The sequence below is a fragment of the Agrilus planipennis genome, unplaced genomic scaffold (genome assembly GCF_000699045.2).
Source record: "Agrilus planipennis isolate EAB-ADULT unplaced genomic scaffold, Apla_2.0 scaffold56, whole genome shotgun sequence".
Classification (NCBI taxonomy): Eukaryota; Metazoa; Arthropoda; class Insecta; order Coleoptera; family Buprestidae; genus Agrilus; species Agrilus planipennis.
In genome coordinates this window covers 28118-34756 of record NW_020438870.1, presented here as the reverse complement: position 1 = coordinate 34756, position 6639 = coordinate 28118, and positions in this window count along the sequence as shown.

Sequence of the window (6639 nt, the reverse complement as noted above, 5' to 3'; positions counted from 1 at the left end):
GTATATGTGGATGTGTACAACGTACAATAAAATAGTTACATACGTTATTATTTATAGTTGTATGTATATAACTAATACCGAGAATGTTAATTTGAAATAAGTTTTTATGTTGTCGTAGTCGGTTTGTTCTCGCATCTAAAATGGTTATTTAAATAATAACTAAATATTTACGGTGTGTTAGTGCGTGTGAGTGAGGAATAGCATTTTCCGAGAATATGACAGATTATGATCTTGCACTTAAAATAATTATTCAGTACTTCAAATGACATAAAATGAGTCTACTTTTATTTGTCTGCTTTTAAAAGTAGATATGGTTATTTGTTTTATTGTCCATCGATTTGCGTTAAAAAATTACCGTGAAATTAAAGTTTACAGAAACGATGAATTGAATACAGAAAAAGTATTACTTCATACGAGATAGATATCTAATAAAATCTAATGCAGTACATTTCTGTAATGAATGAAAGGTCTTATGAATGTTAGACGATATTCTACAATATTCTCTTAGTGCCTCTAATTACAAGTTAATTAAAACAGTCTAACATGTAAGCCGTAAAGTCTCTTGTATATGTAAACTTTTTCCTTAGAAAACTGCCCATTGCCCAATCCTTCCAGGAAGATCTATGTCAGGCAAAGTTCGAAACATGGTAGGCTCTTCTATGAGATGGGGCAGTGAAAGTCTCCAGGGGGGAGGGTAGTTTTACCCACAATAATTCAACGTACCCTATGTAATCTAAATTATATTAATTTGTATTGTTTAGTTAGATAGGGTGGGTTAGAATGGGTGATGAATGACAGTTTATCTCCCCTCACTCTAGGGTCCTATCGCATCTCACAAGTAAGGCTACCAAAGAAAAAACTAACAAAATTTATCATAATGAAGCTACTATTAGAGTTGCCACCTTTTCAGGCTTTACATAAAGTATTTCTAGACTAAAGGGTTAAAAAAAAAGTATTCGGCATAAAAATAAAGTATTTTATTTTTTGTTTTTAAAAACATATTTTTTGTTACACCTAGCAGCCAGTAACAAATTGCTGTCGCTCTTAAATATATTAATAGCCTCTAAACATGACAAATAAAGATCTAAGTAAACTAAAAGATCATTTTTACTTAGTTTTAATGAAGCTTTATTCCTGTTGTCCCGCCACTGCGTTCATAACAGAGAATATTCTTTCTGTAAATGCTGAAGTGGTGGGAACGGACAGCAAGTGACACTACTTTGAACAGATTTGGGAAATCAGGTTGTTTTGTAAATATGGATTGTTATTTTTCTGTGCAATATTATTGATATAAAAGTACTCTGAATTTAGAATAATCGCTTACAAAATTACGATGTTTACTTAAGGCATTAAATAAAGTATTTTTGCGTACTTTGTGTCTTGTAAAGTGTAACGTACGCACAGTCGAAATAAAGTACAATACTTTATAATAAAGTACGGGTGGCAACCCTAGCTACTATAGGTCTAAGTAGTAGTCTTCAGTAGGTAACAGAAATAGGCTACTTTTTCGTTTAATTGCCTATAAGTTATTTTTTAATTGCTCATTCATGGATTACAACCAACCCAAGTATCATACGGACGGTGTCGTCGGTAAAACCTAAATTATATCTACTAATAAGTACCTACATACATGTGACATCACAGTTTAAATTAAACGCCAGCTAATACTGAAATCCTGTTGCACCAATAAGCGATTTAAGGTTTTTAACTAAAGTACTGACTTTATCGGAAATATAACACAATAGCAACCAGACAGAAATTTGATTAAAATTGTATAGATAGTCGTCCAATTTTTTTTTTATTGGTGCATTCGTATTTTTAGAAATAAGTAAAAAAATGAAAGGTTGCATGCTTTTCATTACATGTTTTACCTCTTGAACATTAGATTATAATTGAGAAGGTTGTTCTGATTCAGTTTCAAATCAGGATTGGAGATGTTTCAAAAAATATTCTAAATAAAGGTTAACAATATTCTTTATCAAAAACATAATGTACAGGAAAATGAACCAAATATATCTGGGATTTACAAATACTTAGATGTGTAGAGAGGTCTTAGGAATAAGCGTTAACCAAAACAGGAAGAAAGAGGTTATTGTGAGCGCGGGGTTAAAAATATGAACGTTCATCAGTTTTTGATAATTTGAGAAGGCTTCCTATTCTACCATTAAAAAATTTGAGGGCGTGGAGTAAAAAATATGAACGTTCGTCAATTTTTGATAATTTGAGGCTTCCCATTCTACTATGAAAAAATATTATATCCATTAATACATTGAATTTATCACATTCCCGTTTGCTTTTATAATTGTGTATCTTGCATATTTTACTTACATATGTATATATCAAATTATTATTAATAGATAATCGGGCTGAGATTATACGTGTAATCTTTCATCAATGATCGGTGTCAAATTTATTGACCAACCGCAAAAGTGAAGAGAGGAGAATGAAAAAACTTGCAACTTTCATAAGACAGGATGTGCCCCAAGGGTTAGAGAAAGCGATTTCCTGAATAATCGGCCGACGATGTAACTTCCACGTCATTTTTACATACATAGAGTATTCAAAAAGTTCACGAATAATTAACAGCACTAAAAATTAAAAAGTTTTCTAGTGGACAAACATAGGTACAAACTGGATTATTTCTAAGTAATATGAAATTTTCTTTGATATTACCACTTAATTGTCGCAAAATTAAAGATATTCAATATGCATAATTAATTAATTAATTAATTAGAACGCGAACTAGTGATAAGCAAAAATAAATTAAAACTAAAATCATCATCAAGATTTGTTTCAAATTTTGTAAATAAAATGTATTGTTGGTCTTGCTGATGCTGAAGTGAAATTTTTACCTTTTTTAATGGAATTTTGGTCTATAGTTTTCATTTTCTTTAATTTTTGTTTTTAACCCCTGTCATTCCTTTTTACATTGAGAATGATGGATTTTTTTCGATTTACTGCTCAAAGCGTTTCTATTTTTATCAACATATAATCTAAATTAATAAATTATATTGATAATAGTCAGGTCTGAAATAAAAATTAAAGAACATTTAGAATTGTTTACCAACCTTTGGAAGTTTTAATTTTCGATTTTTATAGTCAGTGCAAGAACTTTTTAAATTGCCTGCGTATACATACATGCATAATATGCAAAAGCATGTGCGTATGTAAGTACGGACGGTATGATGGGCTGCTGTTGATGATTACGTAATTTTTCATTCTCCTTGACAAACTGCTTTCCTCAAAACATCATAATTGTGTCGCCTCTTTACGTAATTTGCTCGAAAGTAAAAGTAAGCGACTCTTTATTGCATATAAAAGTATTTGTAGGTATGATATCTATATGCGAGCTTATTAGGCGTATATTAACTGAAGTTGACCCAATTTTAACCGTTCTTGTTTGGGCGAGAGTTAAAGGTATAGAATACGAAATTTTTAAAACCAATTAAATAGAATATGATACCGAATTATCAACTTAACTAGTTGAAACCGCCAAAATTTGGACGGATGGATAGGTACTTATTGTCGATGGTGCATAACTCTTTTTAATCGTGACCATCCCTATTCCATAACCCATTCTAATTCCTTGTTGCATATCACTAGCACATTCAACCGAAAACTGGAATTTTTATTTTATTATTAACAAGACTTTAAAATGAAGGGATTTTTCAGTTTCCAAACAGCTATCCTGATTTTGAACAGTTAATCAATGAAATAGAAAACAATTTTGCACGGTGTCCAGTCTCTTACTTTCTTAATTCCAATTAAGAAGGTAATCTTGTTCAGAATCTGGAATTTTTTGGTTTTTTTTTGCCAAATTTCATTCAAATTATGTGCTCAAAATTGGGTTCGTTCAAAATTTAGAGACAATTTTAATGTACAATTATTTTAGTGCCTGTTCCTGATTTTAATTATGTAGCAATTAACAAGCAAATAACAACAACGTATTTTTTCAAGCAGAGCTATAACAGCTGATTGATGACTATTTTCCTGTGTCTCAATATGAAAAAGAAAGTGTATCCTAAATTAATAATGATTACATTCATTTCTATTAATTAAGAGTTAACATTAATTAATATTTCTGAATTTTTTTTCGGAAAGCGTCATAATTTTATTAATTAGAAGTCGTTTAATTTTAACAGCAAAAGCAAGAGTAATGATATGAATTACAGACTGAAATCTAGCTTGCCCCTAACACCTGACTAACTTTGAAATCAAATAACTCCAAATTCTAAGGGCGCGTAAAATTGTACGTTAAGCCATATTAAAGCTCATTGCAAGGTAATTTCCAAAATCCAATTTATAGTTAAGGGGGGGGGGGTTAAATGTTTCTTTATGCCCACAATTTGCAAACTTCTTGACCTTATAATTGCCTTGACTCTCACTTCCAACGCATAAATCACGGTCAATACTTAATTAATCCCATGTCATAATCTGTAAATTTCACACAGTTGTTCCACCCTAAGCTCCTTATTAAAAAAAACATTTTTTTGGCATTTTGACAATGAAATTAACTTAAAATTACCTTAAATAGGTACTTTATCATAATACGGTGGGATCTTACACGCTCATAGTCACAAATAAGGGTTTTTATTTAAAAATTAACCTTAAAATTCAGCCTTAAGGCTAAATTCAAAGTAATTATTCGATTTCGCCCTACAAGTTATGCAAATTTTGTCCGAACTCGTTCTTCATTTAGGCTTTTCTCTGAAGTTATTTAAGTAGTTTCTTTAAATCGGTCATCCTGTATAATCTGCTTCGTAGACTACAGTTGAATAAGTAGATACCTTAGTAAAACTGTTTCTTTCATTTAAAATAAATTCACTTAACAGTCTTTAACGTATTGGAGGGCCTGGGTACAAGGATAAAGGGGCCCTTATGGTTTACAAAAACAGCCAAAATAGGTTAGTGTGTACTGAAAATTCTACGTCTATTGAAAAGTTTTGATAAAAGTAAATTCGTCAATCAGTTGTACCAGGTCTATGTCTTTGAGCACATCACATTCTACGGGCATATTGGTCAATCCTTCTTTAAGCGTTGTACTTCTTAATTAATTTTTTAGTCTTTTCAATTTGAAGAAAGAGCGCTCACCAATGCCATTAGTTATCATCATATTTAAAAAGATTCTCAGTGCACTTTCTACATTTAGAAATGTGTTTTCAATTTTATTTTGTAAATATTGGTTAATTTCCTCACAATAAATGTGTTTATCGGTAATAAATATTGGTTTTCGGTTGGTGGATGGGTCTGGCAGAAACTAGGGGGCCCTCGACGACCTCTGGGCCCTGGACACTTGCCCAGAATGTCCATTAGAAATGAGCAGCAGTTATCAGTAGCTGCTGCAGCCTGATAAAATATCTCATGTTTTAAAGAATAACATGAAATCTAATTATACAATTTTAGACAACTTTTTAGAAGTGAGATAGTTTAATATGAAATATTAATCTGAAAATTCATTTTTTGATTTTTTTACCCACTACACGCTTTAAAGCCAAAAGTCCCGGGTTCGATTCCCGGCGAGGGTGTGACAAGAGCAACAATTTTTCCTTTATTAATTTGAGGTAGCGTGTAGTGGGTAAAAAATTCAAAAAATGAATTTTCAGTTTAATATTTCATATGAAATCTAATTTCAACTATTTCGTGTAAATAGAGTAAGATAATTTCATATCGACTAAGTTTCACATTGCTGCACCTCGCCGTACAAATCGAACCAATATTGATCACTTACTTTTGCTTTTATAATCATAATTGCCTAGAGTCTTACTCTACAAACCGCATTTGCTCGTATTTGTATTCAAATTACGTCGGAATGCTGTAATGAATTCGACCAAACGGTTGAAATGGAACATTGCAAAGTTACATGCGTATGTTTAATAACATTATGTATTGTTAAGGAACATTATTATTGTGTACCTACATACATTGTACAAACATATGTATCTTGGACGTTTGTATTCTCGAAATGTTTGACCGCTGTTACTTAATGTGAATTTCCTAATCCACCAGCTACGCCGTGGAAGTTACAAGCATTGCCCAGGATACGACGCACAAGCTCTGTACGAATCGTTTGATAACTCGCGACGACTTAGGAATTTAGTTTCACTTTTACAGGGTCAAGTAAGTGAATATACACACATTTAGAAATGCACGTAAGAGAACAAACAAATCCATTACGAAGGTCGAAAGTAAGACCAAGAAGTGTTTTTATACTCCGTAGACACCTTGCTGAGGACCAATACTAATCATCACTTTCTACCATTTGTCCAAACATGAGTAATATGTCGTATACTTATATACAGGCCGATTCAAAAATACATACCATCAGTTTCGAAAATATGTACCATCAGCTTCAAAAATAAATATATACCCACAGTAACATACATATGATAGGAAATCTTCAAAAGATACCCCCTGAACATACTAAATATACTACAGATTGACTTTATGTATAACATTCACAGTTTTTTTGTCATTAGACAATAAAAACTGGCCTCCCGACCGGTACCGCCGCAACCGCTATGTCCCTGCATTTTAAATCTGTAATATCTTCGAAAATATTCATTTAAATTACATGCTGTAAAGGGCCATATTGATCTATATTAAATGCACAATGTATTTAAAAGTACTTAATTGGATAAG